Genomic DNA, 16,809 nt, shown 5'->3' with positions numbered 1-16,809 from the left:
TTTTGGGTTCGCTGGGGTTCGCTTTTGGCGATCTCTTCAACGCTCAACGGAAGCGCAGCCGCCGTATATAAAGTTAAAAAGCGTGCTGCAGGTAAATAGTTCGTAGCCGTTCAAACTCCAGGCCAGTCTGTATTGTGTTTGCGCATAAAATCCAAAACGCTAATTTCGTTGTGGCAGAGATAGAGGCAGTGATGCTCGCTTCCAGGAACCCTGTGTGTGAACTTCTTTTCTCGGTAAATACAGCTGCTAACACTGGCTGGCGGTGTAGAACGCTGAACGCTGTGTGAACAGTGGTTGCGTGAACGCTGGCGCGGAATGCTGAACGCCAGTGAATGCTGAAACGCCGTGGAAATGCCAACGCTGTGTGAACGCTGAACGCCAGGTGAACGCTTTCGTGTGAACGCCAGGTGAACACTGTGCTAATTCGGTTGGCGCGGAAATTACTCGTGCGGAACGCTTTGCTATGGAACATCAGAACGCTATGTGAACATTTTCGAACGCTGAACACTGAACGCTGCAACGCTTGTGTGAACGCTTTTCGTGAACGCTTTCTGTGTGAACGCTGTGTGAACGCGCTGTGTGAATCTGAACGCTATGTGAACGCTGAACGCTATGTGAACGCTGAACACTGTGTGAACGCTGTGTGAACGCTGAACGCTATGTGAACGCTGAACACTGTGTGAACGCTGTGTGAACGCTTTCGAAATACTTCTGTGTGAACGCTGTGTGAACGCTGAACGCTGTGTGAACGCTGTGTGAACACTGAACGCTGTGTGAACTCTCCGTGAACGTGAACTCTCCGCGGAACTTGAACCTCGCGGAACGCGAACTCTCCGTGAACGCCCGCGGAACGCCCGTGAACTCTCCGGTGAACGCCAGGTGAACGCGGAACGCCCGCGGAACGTGAATCCCTCCGTGAATCCTGAACGCCCGTGAATGCCCGTGGACCCGTGGAACGCCCGGTGGAACGCCTGCGGAACTGCGGAACGCCCGCCAGAACGCCCGTGGAATCCGGTGAACGCCCGCTGCGGAGCGCTGTGTGTCCGTGAACGCTCCGTGAACGCTCCGTGAGCTTGTGGTGGTCCGGTGGAACGCCCGTGGATGCTTGTGTGTGTGTCCTGCGGGATTCCCGTGGAACGCCCGTGGAACGCGCAAAAAGCAGCCTTTACCGACGGGAAGCTCTGAGGAGGTAGCTAGCTGTTGGCCCCGCTGGAAGTCGGTGTTGCAGCACTCGATGGTCCTCCTGGGCTGAGCGTTGGGAGAGTCCTGTCGATCAAAACAACCGTTCATTAAACCTCCCGTCACCTCTCCTGTCTCCCAGCTCACACAAACTACTCTGAGTTACGTTCAACAGACAAGAGCGTGTGTTTATCACTCCTAAACTCAAAAACTAAACTCTCAAATCTCTACTGTGTGTGTGTGTGTGTGTGTGTGTGTGTGTGTGTGTACCTTGCACTGGAAGTGTGAGCCTTCATACTTCATGCAGCCGGAGGCGAGGATGGCCTCGCCCTGCTCATCCTCCTCGATGATGGCGAAACACTGACCGTTGGTCCTACAGAGACACACAGTTACACACCGCTGTGCTACTCTCCACAGGGCTGGACCCAACCAGCGGCTTTGGGGCCCGAAGTTAAAGAATATCTTTCAACATGGACCCTATGTTCTCATGCTTTTGTGTCAGTCACTTACTGATGGAAACAATCTTTGAAATTGGTCCAGAATTGAGTAAGACGAAACAAGCTGCAATGTAACGTTAAACCTTTCCGTTAGCGTTCACTAAATGTCCTGTTGTTGCCGCTGACAGACTCAGATTATTATTCTAAGTGTCTGACAACATTATGGGATGGATCCCTACCGAGATAGACCTTTTAGTTAAAGAGTAAGATCCTTTTAGTTTAACATGAAACAGCCCGGAAATCACCATCACCAAACTCCACCAGACTCCATGTAAATAATCACGGGACTTTTAGCGTGTATAGAGCCAGCATATCTCCACCCGGACTCCATGTAAATAATCAGGACTTTGAGCGTATAGAGCCAGCATATCTCCACCAGACCCACGCAAAATAATGGCTTTAGCGCGTTAGAGCCACTATCTCCACCAGACTCCAGTAAATAATCAGGATTTTAGCGTGTATAGCGAGCCAGCATATCTCCACATGTAAATGGGTGAATTAAGGGTTTATTTCAACCAAACCAGAGTGGTGGATTGTTGGAACAGTGGAAAATTCGAACCAAGACGGCCTTTCGTTAGTTTTATTTAGTTTCTGTCCACTTTGAATGAAGTGTGTTTTACGATGATAAAAGTCCTGATTATTTACATGGAGTCTGGTGGAGTTTGGTGATGGTGATTTTGGGGCTGTTTCATGTTAAACTAAAAGGATCTTACTCTTTAACTAAAAGCTCTATCTCTGTAGGGATCCTTTCATAATGTTGTCAGACACTTAGAATAATAATCTGAGTCTGTCAGCGACAAAAAAACAGTGGACCAACTTTGAAATCCCCCTTTAAAAGATTTCATGCTCCTCCTTCCGGTTGTCTCTACTCACTGGCAGGTGTTGTTGGTGGCGTCCTCGGGACAGTGTCCGGAGCAGTAGCAGCTGAGGAAACGGGCGGCGTCCTCGGGCGCAATGGTCGAGTCCTCGCCGGGCCGCCGAGCCTCTGGTTTCACCCCCGTCCCCTGCAGGACGTGGTCCGGATTCTGACCTGCAGCTGGAAGGAGAAAACACACAAAACCGAGTGAGAATCAAAGTAAGTTACACCAGACAAGGCTTTGTGTCTCTCAGCGCGTTTCATGGAATGTTTTAAATCAGGAAAGAGACACCAGGGCTGCTCGATTATGGGAAAAAATATAATCACGATTATTTCGTTCAATATTGAATTCACGATAATTTAACACAATTACTCGCCGACTTCTGGAAAGATGTTGCAATTATTGAACTTGAAAAAAAGAGTGGAAAAAGTTTAATAAATCAAAAGTTAAAAAAACAACAACAACATACAACTGGGAAAATTTGCCTAAATACTTTTTCTATTTAAACTTGCATTGTTTTCATTCAGAACACGAGATAAAAGAAGAGTTTACTTGCAAAACGTAATGCGCTAAATACATTTTTTTCTCGATTATTCTGTTTTTGTGATCATGGGGAGCCGAAATCATAATCACGATTACATTTTGATTAATTGCACAGCTCTAAGAGACACTAATGTAATCTAATCATATCAAGTTTAAGTTTTAAGTCCAGGTTTTCGGGGGACAGAGTGAAGAGTTTTGAGAACAGACTTCAGGTCAGATTTACCTTTTCTCCTCTATCATCAGGACAACAAGAACAGGAAAAGGAAGATGAGGAGGCATTTTTAAATCTTCACAGTGAAAAAACCACAAGTAAACAGATCAGTGGTCAGAGTCTGACTGATTTCCTCTTCATTTATATATCACAAACACACACACACACACACACACACGTTTAGACACACACACACTAGATGTCCAGATGTGTGTGTAACTGTCTCTGTCAGAAGTGTTACTTTTATTTCACAAAAAAATGACTCCAACCAATTAATCGATTATTGATTTCCTCTTTAATTATATGGCGTCCTATCTCAGACATATCGCTATCCATTTGTCACTCAGGCCGCACAACATATTGCGTTTTTTTAACGTTATCGCAACATTGACTGGCGCAATAAACACATCGCAAAAGGCTGCGACATATCGCGACACTCTTTGTGTTCCTTGAAAGAAAATATCAGCAGAAAACGGCACTTTAAAATGCAACTGTCAATCTTTTAAATGCTGCCTTTTATATTCAATACACAGACAGACAGACAGACAGACAGACACACACACAGACAGACAGACAGACAGACAGACAGACAGAGAGAGCCACACACAGACAGACACACACAGCAGTTTGTTGAATTTTAGCAGAATACTGAAAGCAGCAGAACTGAGAACGCTTTATTATCTGTTCATATATCGCTGACTTATATCGTTATTACGATATTCAACGTTATCACATATTTCCCCATATGGGTATCAGCTAATTATGCTGTCCGATATGCAGCAATTATTTCTTTTAAGAGGGAAAATATAATGCAGAAATCAATGCTTGGGGGTGTGGTTACATAGTCTGTCCAGCAGAGGGCACTCCGACTCCATCGTATCACTAAACTCTTCACTGTCTGCAGACTTAAGAGTCGAGCAGCGTCTCCTCTTGTAGAATAATGTAAAGTATTGTCTAATAAAAGTTATTTCTTCTACAAAGCAGCCTTCTAAGTACCTTTGGCAGAATCATATCGGTGCAGAACGCACATAGAAAAGGTCTATTTTAATCAGTAATCTGGGACTATTTCCGTTTAAAGTCTCAAATTGGTCTCAGCAGCATTTTCTGGATGAATGGATGAGGTGTTGGGTCTCTAAAATGTCAGAAAATGGTGAAAAATGTGGATCAGTGTTTCCTAAAAAGCCCAAGATGATGTCCTCAAATGTCTCGTTCTGTCCACAACTCAAAGATATTCAGTTTACTGTCCCAGAGGAGGGAAGACACTAGAAGATAGTCACATTTAACAAGCTGACATCACAGAGACACACACACAAGTACGCATAGACACACACAACACACACACACACACACATGTACACACACACACACGTACACACACACACACACACACACACACACACACACACACGTGTTACTTTAATTTAATAAAAAAATGACTCAAACCAATTTGATTATCAATAGTTGGCGATTAATTTAATATTTGACCACTAACTGATAAATCTCTACAACTCTAAGAATGTCAGAAAGAAAAGAGAGAAGTGTAAATCCATCCATCTCCCTTTCTCATCAGTCCACCTTAACAGTTTCTCTCCAGTCCTCCTTTACTCCCTCCCTCCCCCCCCCTCCCTCCTGTACCTTGTGTTCCTGCTACAGCAACATTAGATCCCTCCTCTCTCTATCTCTCTCTGTCTCTCTGTCTCCCTCTCTCCCTCTCTCTCTCTCTCTCTCTCTCTCTCCCTCCCTCGTACCTTGGGTTTCTGCTACATCAACGTTAGGTCTCTCTCCCTCTCCTCTCTGTCTCTCTCTCTCCCTCTCTCTCTCTCTCTCCCTCTCTCTCTCCCTGTCCTCTCCTCTCCTGTACCTTGTGTTCCTGCTACAGCAACGTTAGGTCCCTCCCTCCTCTCTCCCTCCTCTCTCCCTCCTCTCTCCCTCCCTCTCTCCCCCTCCCTCCCTCTCTCCCAGCTCAGAGTGAAAACACTGGGAGGTGTGCAGACGTGCACGTTGTCATGTCTGGACACGAAGCGTCCCTGGAGAAGTCCAACCGCTGCAGACTCTGACTCACTGCTGACACACGCACCGGGCAGGAGACACAAGCAGGAGACACAAGCAGGAGACCCAAGCAGGAGACACGAGCAGGAGACACACAAGCAGGAGACACGAGCAGGAGACACACGAGCAGGAGACACACGAGCAGGAGACACGAGCAGGAGACACACGAGCAGGAGACACGAGCAGGAGACACACGAGCAGGAGACACACGAGCAGGAGACACGAGCAGGAGACACACGAGCAGGAGACACACGAGCAGGAGACACACGAGCCAGCAGGCACACGAGCAGGAGACACACGAGCAGGAGACACACGAGCAGGAGACACACGAGCAGGAGACACACAAGCAGGAGACACACAAGCAGGAGACACAAGCAGGAAGCAGGAGACACGAGCAGGAGACACACGAGCAGGAGACACAAGCAGGAGACACACGAGCAGGAGACACACGAGCAGGAGACAATCTGTGTGAGGGGCGGCCTCCTCCCACTGAGCCGAGCCAACGCACCCACAGCTGCTCGCCCTCACTAAAGGCCTCCCTGTTTACACCAACAGGCTCGCAGGTGAAGACCACAACATGTTTGATCAGATGGGCCTTTCGTTTCCATGGCGATGGTGTTTTTTTGGGGGCTTAAAAACGCAAAAAAAAGTGAAACCACCCTCCAGAGTGGGAATCTTATAAACACTCCACTGTTATGTTCCCATCCAAAGGGTAAAAACACACTGAGAGAGAGTGTGTGTGTCCCTATGTGTGTGTGTGTGTGTCCCTATGTGTGTGTGTCTGTGTCCTTGTTGTTGTTGTGTGTCTTTGTGTCCCTATGTGTGTTGTATGTTGTCCTTTGTGTGTATGTTTGTGTGTGTGTGTGTCCCTGTTGTGTTGTGATGTGTGTATTGTGTGTGTGTGTGTGTGTGTGTGTGTCCCTGTGTGTTGTTGTCCCTGTGTGTCCCTGTGTCTGTATGTGTGTGTTTTGCCCTGTGTCTGTATGTGTGTGTGTTTTGTGTTGTGTCTGTGTGTTTTGTCTGTGTGTGTGTGTCCTTGTTTGTGTGTGTGTCCCCTTTATGTGTGTGTCCCTGTTTTTGTGTGTGTCCCTGTTATTGTTTGTGTGTTGTGTGTGTGTGTCTGTGTCTGTATGTGTGTGTGTTCCTTGTGTGTGTGTGTTTGTCTGTGTGTGTGTCCCTATGTTGTGTGTGTCCCTGTGTGTTTGTGTGTGTGTGTGTCCCTGTGTGTGTGTTTGCCTGTGTGTGTCCCTATGTGTGTGTGTGTGTCCCTGTGTGTGTGTCCCTGTGTGTGTGTGTGTGTCCCTATATGTGTGTGTGTGTGTCCTTGTGTGTGTGTGTGTGTTGTGTGTGTGTGTGTGTGTGTGTGTGTGTGTGTGTGTGTGTGTCCCTGTGTGTGTGTCCCTGTGTGTGTGTGTGTGTGTGTGTGTGTGTGTCCCTATGTGTGTGTGTGTCCCTATGTGTGTGTGTCCCCTTGTGTGTGTGTGTGTGTCCCTATGTGTGTGTGTGTGTGTGTGTGTGTGTGTGCCCTATGTGTGTGTGTGTGTGTGTGTGTGTGTCCCTATGTGTGTGTGTGTGTGTGTGTGTGTCTCTGTGTGTGTGTGTGTGTCCCTGTGTGTTTGTCTGTGTGTGTATGTGCCGCGTAAATAAAGTAAATAAAGTCAGATAGTAAGTTAGTAAATGACTAACTAAAAGTACCCAGGTAAGTAACTAGTAAGGTAAGAAAGCAAGTACCTATGTAAGTAAACAGGTAGGTAACTAAGTCAGTAACCAGACTGTCTACAAACTCAAAATGCGTACAGATAACACGCCACTTGGCTTAAGAAAGTGGGCGTGTATGTTTACGCAAAGTCATGTTGCAGTAACTTAGGAAGTTACTGACTATATGGTATACTTATACAGCAGACAGACAGACAGACAGACAGTTTGTCACTGCATATCACTACACAACTAAATTAAGATGACATCAATCACTCACTTAGCAGCATAAAGATAGGATGATAAAAAGTGACTGTGTCAGCAACAATATATATATATATATATATATATATAGTAACTATGATGATGTCATTAACCTGTTTGTGTTCCTCTGTATCGCAGTAGTCCCTTCTCCAAAGCCCCATGTTTGTTGTAACCTGTCTAGTTATCTTGCTTACTATGTTATGTTTTAGATGTTCGGATATCTAGAAAGCTGATTGGTCCTTAGCGCCACACACTGACCTCTGACCTCTCTTCGGCGTCGACACGTTTTTTTTATTTTTTTATTTTAAAATCTGTGCGACTTTAGAAGAAACGCACGAAACTGAAAAATAAGAAACTGAGCCATGTCGTCATCACCGTCTAGACCTGAGAAAACGCACACACACACACACACACACACACACACACACACACACACACTTCCTCTAGGCCCCGCCTCCCTCTCAGGCTCTGGGCGGCTCCGATTGGTTAAAAAGGATCAAGTTACGAGCGACTGCAGCAGCGAGCAGGAAGCAAGCGGCTGGCGATGGCTGCTCTCGTCTCTGTCTACATGTGTGCTTAATTGTGCCGGCAGTCAGAGTGGAGACTGAGGTCTGGCAGAGAGCACTCTGGGTAATATCAGACTCTTAAAGTCACAGCGCTGCTTGTTTACATGCAGCAGCAGCAGCTGATCGGAGCAGGGCTTGTTTTGCATGTTTTGGCATTTCAATGCCAAAACGTGCTCTGGCTGTAAAATGCCTCAACGTTAGCTGCTCTCACGCAGAGAAACTTTATCAACAATGACTCAACATCTGCACACATGTGGCGTATTAAAGATGATAAAACTGGCGGCAAAAAAGATCGATACAGCTTAATAACACATCTGTCGTTTCTGTCTTTTTTTCCAGGTAAAAAAAACCTCCACATGTTCTTTAGTTAGAGCTTCTACAATGGGCTGTTTTTTCTCTTCTTTATATCGTTAGAAACTGAATAAATAAAAAGGTGGAAGCGTGTACAAAATGGGGATTAGTTTGGAGCCATTTCTTCCATTTTATGGACCACCAGTTTGAGTTGCAGCTCTAATATGTCACATTTTTTTTGGGCTTTGGATGCTAAGATCAGATGATGATATCTAACAGTTTTAAATGGGACAACTTTGAAAGGATAAAATGCCGAACATGCTCTGGTTTCAGCATCTAAAAAAGTGAGGATTTGCAGCATTTTCCTATTATGAAATGTATATCGTTACTAGAATCTGTATGTGTGTGTGTGTGTGTCTCTGTATGTGTGTGTGTGTGTGTCTGTGTGGGTGTGTCTGTGTATGTGTGTGTGTCTCTGTATGTGTGCGTGTGTGTCTGTGTGGGTGTTTGTGTGTTTTTGTTTGTGTGTGATGTGTGTTGTTGTTGTGTGTGTGTTGTGTGTTTGTGGTGTTTTGTGTTTTTTTTTTATGTGTGTTGGTGTTTTGTGTTATGTTGTATGTGTTTTGTTGTGGTTGTGTGCTCTTTTTTTTTTATGTTGTTGTGTTTTATTTGTTTTTTTATGTGTGTGTGTGTGTATTGTTTTGTTTTGCTCTGTTTGTGTGTGTTTTGTGTGTTCTATGTGTGTGTGTTGTATGTTGTTTTTGTGTGTGTGTTGTGTCTCTGTATGTGTGTGTCTCTGTATGTGTGTGTGTGTGTCTGTGTCTCTGTGTGTAAGTGTGTGTTTTGTTGTGTGTGTTGTATGTTTGTGTTTGTCTGCGTGCGTGTTCTCTTTATGTGTGTTTGTCTTTGTTGTTTTGTTGTGTGTGTGTTGTGTATTGTGGTTTTTGTGTGTTCTCTCTGTGTGTGGTGTGTGTGTGCTGTCTCTTGTGTGTGGTGTTTTGTGTTTTGTTTTTTTTGTTCTCTTATGTGTGTGTGGTTCTTGTGTGCGTGTTGGTTTTGTGTGTGTTTTGTGTGCGTGTGTGTGTGTCTTGTGTGTGGTTTGTGTTTGTGTGTACTCTCTGTGTGTGTGTGTGCGTGTCTCTGTGTGTGTGTGTGTCTCTCTGTATGTGTGTGTGCGTCTCTGTGTGAGTCAAAGGTATGAGAATCAGCCTCTGTGGCAGTAAAGTGATCCAGAGACGGGAGGAAATAAACACTGTTTCAAAAGGGTGAATGTGTCTCCAGAGGGACTGACGGATATTTCCGGAGAACAATGGCTGTTTGGAGCGTTTAGCGCGGCCGACAGCTCGTTCAGCGCCATACAGGAAGCGCTTAATGTGCAGAGGGGAAGTGAGAGCGGCAACAATCAGTTCAACAGCTTCCTGCAGGGAGGAGTGCTGGACGGGGGCAGAGGGATGATGTACTCTGATTTAATGTTGCAGCTCAGGACTGTGTGTGTGTTTGTGTGTGTTTGTGTTTGTGTGTGTGTGTGTGTGTGTGTCTTTATGTGCATCTGTGTGCATGTCTGTATGTGTGTGTGTGTGTGTGTTTGCATGCGTGTCTGTCTGTATGTGTGTGTGTGTGTGTGTTTGTGTGCATGTGTGTCTGTGTGTGTCTTTATGTGCGTGTCTGTATGTGTGTGTGTGTTTGTGTGCATTTGTGTCTGTGTGTGTCTTTATGTGCGTGTCTGTATGTGTGTGTGTTTGTGTGCATTTGTGTCTGCGTATGTGTGTGTGTATGTCTTTATGTGCGTCTGTGTGTGTGTGTGTGTGTGTGTGTGTGTGTGTGTGTGTGTGTGTGTGAGCTTCATGTTGCAGCTCAGGCTTTTATTTGTCCGTGAATCGTTGTAGTCTGAAGCTCTTTTATCGAAATAGTCTTAATGCCGTAAACAGGATAAACATCCACCCGGCTGTATGTGTGTGTGTGTGTGTGTTTTTGTGCATGTGTGTGTGTGTGTGTGTGTGTGTCTTTATGTGCGTCTGTATGTGTGCGTGTGTGTGTGTGTGTGTGTGCGTGCGTGTCTGTGTATGTGTGTGCGGGTCTGTGTGTGTGCCTGTATGTGTGTGTGCGTGCCTGTGTGTGTGTGTGTGTGTGTGTGTGTGTGTGTGTGTGTGTGTGTGTGTGCCTGTATGTGTGCCTGTATGTGTGTGCGTGCATGCCTGTGTGTCTGTGTGTGTGTGCCTGTATGTGTGTGTGCGCGCCTGTATGTGTGTTACGACTACCTTCGAAGTCACTGTTCCATTATCTTTAATGTGACTATTATCGCCACTGTGTGTGTGTGTGTGTGTGTGTATATATATATATGTGTGTGTGTGTGTGTGTGTGTGTGTATATATATATATATATGTGTGTGTGTGTGTGTGTGTGTGTGTGTGTGTGTGTGTCGGGGGGGCCAGTGAGGATTTCTTTTCCTGTTGATCGGTGCACTGATCGACATTTTCGAGACCAGACTACTGACTGTGATGCACAGTGTAAATCTCTCTCTGTTCGCTTCTATTTTTCCATTCGTTATGATTCTCTGATTGGGGATTCAGACTTTCCACTGAATACTGAAACTCATTTAATTATTTCGGTGCTGATGCATCACTACTTTGAGACGAACACGTTTCAAACAGACGAGCTGAAGCTGAAGTCAGCAGACGTCAAACAGGCCAAGACCTGAATAAACAGAAACAGTTCGATAAGACGACAGAAAGTCTCTTTTTTCCTGGATTAGGTAGGTTGTGTGTGTGTATTCTCTGTTGTGTTGTGTGTGTTGTTGTGTGTGTTTTGTGTGTGTTGTATGTCTGTGCTGTGTGAGTGATGAATTAGTTTGTGTGTGTATGAGTGTTTGTGTGTGTGTGCTGTGTGTGTGTGAGTGTGTGTGTGTCTGTGTGTGTTGTATGTATACATACATGTGTGTTCTATTGTTGTGTATGTGTGTGTGTATGTGTGATGTGTTTTTGTTGTGTGTGTTGTGTGTGTGTGTTGTGTGGTGGAGTGTGTGTGTGTGTTGTGCTGTGTGTGTGTGTGTATGTGTCTGTGTGTGTGTGTATGTGTGTGTGTTGTGTTGTGTGGTGTTGTGTGTGTGTGTGTGTGTGTTTTGTGTGTGTGTGTGTGTGGGGTTGTTGTTGTGTGTGTGTTCTGTGTGTGTGTGTGCATGTGTTGTGAGTGTGTATGTTTTTTATGTTGAGTGAGTAAGAGTGTATCTGTGTCTGTGTGTGATGTGTATGTGTGAGTAGGTGTGTCTGTGTGTGTTGGTGTGTGTCTGTGCATGTGTGTGTGTGTGTATGTGTGAGTGGAGTGTGTGTGTTATGTGTGTGTGTTGTGTGTATGTGTGGTGGGTGTGTCTGTGTGTGTTTGTGTGCATGTGTGTGTGTGTGTGTGTATGTGTGAGTGTGTGTGTGTGTGTGTGTGCATGTGTGTGTGTGTGCATGTGTGAGTGAGTGAGTGTGTGTCTGTGCATGTGTGTGTGTGTGCATGTGTGAGTGAGTGGGGTGTATCTGTGTGTGCATGTGTATGTGTGAGTGAGTGTGTCTGTGTGTGTGTGTCTGTGCATGTGTGTGCGTGTGTGTCTGTGCATGTGTGTGTGTGTGTCTGTGCTGTGTGTGTGTGTGTCTATTACTGTGTTTTTGTGTATGTGTTAGTGTGTAGGTGTGTGTGTGTGTGTGTGTGTCTATGCATGTGTTCGTGTGTGTCTATACATGTGTGTGTGTGTGTATGTGTAGGTGGGTGAAGTGGTAGGTGTGTGTATGTTGTGTGTTTTTGTGTTGTGTGGGTGTGTCTGTGTGCATGTGTATGTGTGAGTGAGTGTGTCTGTGTGTGTACGTGTGTGTCTGTGCATGTGTGTATGTGTGAGTGAGTGTGTCTGTGTGTGTGCATGTGTGTGTGTGTATGTGTGAGTGAGTGTGTGTGTGTCTGTGCGTGTGTGTCTGTGTGTGTGTGTGTGCGTGTGTGCGTGTGTATGTCTGTGTGTGTGTGTCTGTGTGTGTGCGTGTGTTGTGTGTGTGTGCGTGTGTGTCTGTGCGTGTGTGTGTGTGTGTATGTCTGTGTGTGTGTGTGTGTGTGTGTGTGTGTGTGTGTGTGTGTGTGTGTGTGTGTAGAAGTGTGTGTGTGAGTGTGTATGTCTGTGTGTGTGTGTGTGTGTGTGTGTGTGTGTGTGTGTGTGTGTGTGTGTGTGTGTATGTCTGTGTGTGTGTGTGTGTGTGTGTGTGTGTGTGTGTCTGTCAGAAAGTTCTTTCAGAAACTAACAGAAGGAGAATGTTTGGATCGGTCGTCTCTCTGTCGCTGCCAGCTGATTGTCACGGCTCTAACAAAAGGCCTCCGATACACATCTGTGTGCACAGGGAGGGCTGCTGATAACAGGACTACTTTTCATCTTAATGTACTGCTGATATCACTGGGGAAAAAAACCCAACATGTTAATGAATAACTCTGCAGCCGAAACAACATTCAGTGAAGATAATTCTGAGAAATAATCAGGACTAGGCTGAAGCTACGTTTTCAGTTTTAGCTACTAAACTAAATCTTTGTCCACATTAACACGTCTGACATCACTTATCACATATCACATGACCATTCAAAACAGAATTATACTAAAAACAGGGTTCATACGCATTTTAATCAATACTTTTTCATGACATTTTGGCAAATTTCCATGACTATGTGTTCCTGAAAATGTCAGTCGACATTCTACAATAAGAATAATAATCTGAGTTAAAGTTTCCCCTCAGAGGTTTAACTACAGTACAGGCCAAAAGTTTGGACACACCTTCTCATTCAATGTGTTTCCTTTTTATTTTCATGACTATTTACATTGTAGATTCTCACTGAAGGCATCAAAACTATGAATGAACACATATGGAATTATGTACTTAACAAAAAAGTGTGAAATAACTGAAAACATGTCTTATATTTTAGATTCCTCAAAGTAGCCACCCTTTGCTTTTTTTGATAACTCTGCAAACCCTTGGTGTTCTCTCAATGAGCTTCATGAGGTAGTCACCTGAAATGGTTTTACCTTCACAGGTGTGCTTTGTCAGGGTTCATTAGTGGAAGTTTTTCCCTTATTAATAAAAAAAAAGCAAAGCTCTCGGTCTACCGGTCAGTTTTCGTTCCTACCATCACCTATGGCCATGAAGGCTGGGTCATGACTGAAAGAACCAGATCCAGGGTTACAAGAGGCCGAAATGGTCTTCCTCAGGAGGGGGGCTGGGGTCTCCCTTAGAGATAGGGTGGGGGGCTCGGTCAACCGTGAGGAGCTCGGAGTAGAGCCGCTGCTCCAGCCAGTTGAGGTGGTTTGGGCGACTGGTAAGGATGCCACCCATTGTGAAATGTAATTACATGGAAATGCATGAATTATATCGGTTTATTAAAATATATGCACGGAGTTTGGCGTTCGACTGGTCGGACTGTTTTCACAAGATGGCAACACTGTCTTGAGGAACCGAAGTCTTTCACAAACCGAGTGGAAACACTGCCCTCACCTTTGGTCATCAAGGCATTAAAAGCATGTGAGAGCAAATGTAATATGTATAGACTGAGAGCTGTGTGTATCTGGGACCAGGGTTCAAAATTCACTTTTTTGTCCACCAGCCGAATTGCTAGTGAATGTTCAAATATTACCAGCCACTCCTTACATTACCATTGGTTTTTTTTGGGGTGGTGAGTGAAGCAAATGTCTTACCGTGGGCTCTGAGGGTGAGCAGGAGCGTGGTGGCCATCACAGCCAAACAGAGCGGCAGACCTGCCATCCTGCAGCGCAGACTGGACTGAGACTGGACCAGAACTGGGCCCAGACTGGACCAGATAGGGGGTGGGGTTGCTCTGGGATCAGGGGCTTCTGGTCCGCTATCAAGAGTCCTGATAGAAAGTCTTTAGGATGGTCAGTCGTAGGGGCGAAAGGAGGAGGGTGGAGAAGATATCACAATATCTCACTGGCTCTCTGGCTCCAAAACCCTGGAGGAGGAGAAAACACAGAGAGAGAAGTTGAGTTCTGGAAGCGTCCTTTGAAAACGGCAAATATCCGGGCTTATATTTAGGATTTAAACACCGTGAGGAGGTCGGAGACAGAAACACGGAGAAGACTTTACACTTTGTCTCCGAGACAGAAAAACAGAAAATATCTGACGGAGATTCTGCAGAGAGCAACAAACAAACACACAGATATATACAGGACATATTCAAATATTAAAATGACAAATAAAACTACAAAAAGATGGACATATAAAACTACAAAAAGGACAAATAAAACTACAAAAAGATGGACATATAAAACTACAAAAGGACAAATAAAACTACAAAAGATGGACATAAAACTACAAAAGATGGACATATAAAACTACAAAAAGGACAAATAAAACTACAAAAAGATGGACCTATAAAACTACAAAAATGACAAATAAAACTACAAAAAGATGGACATAAAACTACAAAAAGGACAAATAAAACTACAAAAAGATGGACCTAAAAATACAAAAAGGACAAAACTACAAAAATATGGACAAAAATATGGACAAAAATATGGACAAAAATACAAAAAGGACATATAAAACTACAAAAATGACATAAAAAGGACATCAAACTACAAAAAAAAGGACATATACAACTACAAAAAGCCACCGCTAGCGTTAGCTGGTAACTTTAAGGGAGCGTCTGCAGATGAATGTGTCCAGTAACCAGAAGGTCTGTTTATCCACCGGTGAAACTCCCGTTTGGATTACTTTCGCTTCAGAAGGACCGAGAAGTAAGAAACTTTCCCTCTTTGGCGTTTAAGCACTGGCCGCCCGTTAACACCAATCGACCCCACTGGCTCTAGCCGGTTGCTGCTTCCTTTCTTGGTGCTGGAGGGAGCTCACCCATTGGTTGTTGACAACGTTAAAGTGATTTACCCTCCACTACCACTACTACTGTCTATGGAGCTAGCTGACATGATGCGACCATCTGAGCTACTGAGCATGTGCGAGAGTGCAGATCAAAGATAGTACAGAAGAAAAAAAAGAGAGGTCTCACTCTGTAGCTAAAACAGAAACCTGAACACAGGGTGAAAAGAGGAGCTACAGCAATGTGCAATTACAACTAAAATATGGTGTTTTTTTTAAATTAAACCATGCAAACCTATTCTGGTACAACCTTAAAATACAATTATGAACCTGAAAATGAGCATAAAGTATGGGGCTTTACATTTTAACAAATTTTCTGCAGCTCCGACTCTCTCTCTTCCTCCCTCTCTCTTGTCCTCCCTCCCTCCCTCCCTCCCTCCCCTCCCTCCCCTCTCTTGCCTCCCCTCCCTCTCTCCCCCCCCCCCCCCCCCCTCTCTCTCTGTCCCCGTTGCCCGCTGCGGCAGCTGTCAGGTCCATTTATTGTTTGTCCAAGGGGATGTTCTGCAAATCTACGGATGGTGTGTGTGTGTGTGTGTGTGTTGTGTGTGTGTGTGTGTGTGTGTGTGTGTGGACAGGGGAGAGGAGTGAGTTGGCTTCGCCGTGTCCTCGTGGGGCACCACCCCCACCCTCTCGGCAGGGCCCCACACACACACACACACCCACCCCCCCCCCACACACACACACACACACACACACACACACACACACACACCACCACCACATTTTTTTTTTGGGGGCGTGGTGGGTGTGCAGTTGATTCGTGTCATCACAGTATCTTCGGCTCTCTCCTGTCATATTTTGGTGATTCATCGGTCTACCCTCATCTTTTGGCTCCCTACCCTTGATTTTCTCCCACACCTTGTATCTCCACTGCTGTGGGTGTCCTTCCTTTTGTGTTTGTTGTGTTTGTTCTCACATACCACTCCTCCCCCTCCCCACCCTCCTCCACTCCTTAACCTACTTTCATACTTTTCTCCTCTCTCTCTCCTCCTCTCTCTCTCTCTCTCTCTCTCTCTCTCTGTCTCTGTATGTATGTGTAGTCATTTCTGTGTTGTATGTTTGTGTGTGTGTGTGTGAATCAGGTTTGTTTCTGCTAGAATTTTTGATTAAACTTTATGTATTTATGATTATGTGTGTAGTTTTATGGGTTAGTTACCTCATAATCTAATGGGTACTAATAGTTGTTAATTTCTTTCAGGTTTGGGTTTGGTTTAGGTCTTGGTTTCCTCTTTTTAGGTTTTAGGTTTGGTGAAGTTTTTATTTGGTGCATCACTGCTCGTTACCATAAAGCCGACCAAAGTTCAACTTTCTGATTGGTCTGAGCTTGGCTCAAAGCGCTCAAAGGGGAAAATGAGCGACTTCCTGTAACTTTAGAGCTCAAGTCGATTGGTGGTTGTTAATGCTGTGGTAACTCTAACCCAAATTCCACTAGATTATGACATCAGATCATCCACACAAGCACTATACAACAACTTAACTTCAAAACAGGTTAAGATAGTCCCTTTTTTCCCTATCATAGGTGCAATTTTCTAAGCCCCCAAGGTACAGATAAGGAATGTGCATGAGGAGAGGAAAAAGCAGGGTGAATAATGTGCGTGTGCAGGGGGGTGACAGTGAAAGGGAGATGTTGTGTGTGTGTGTGTGTGTGTGTGTTGTGAGTTTTGTGTTGTGTGTGGTGTGTGTGTGTGTGTTATTGTTGTGTTGTGAGTGTGTGTTGTGAGTGTGTGTGTGTGTGTGTTGTGATTGTGTTTGTGTGTGTGT

The sequence above is a fragment of the Perca fluviatilis genome, chromosome 9 (genome assembly GCF_010015445.1).
Source record: "Perca fluviatilis chromosome 9, GENO_Pfluv_1.0, whole genome shotgun sequence".
Lineage (NCBI taxonomy): Eukaryota > Metazoa > Chordata > Actinopteri > Perciformes > Percidae > Perca > Perca fluviatilis.
The sequence above is the reverse complement of the archived record's forward strand: the minus strand, read 5'-3'. Positions refer to the sequence as shown.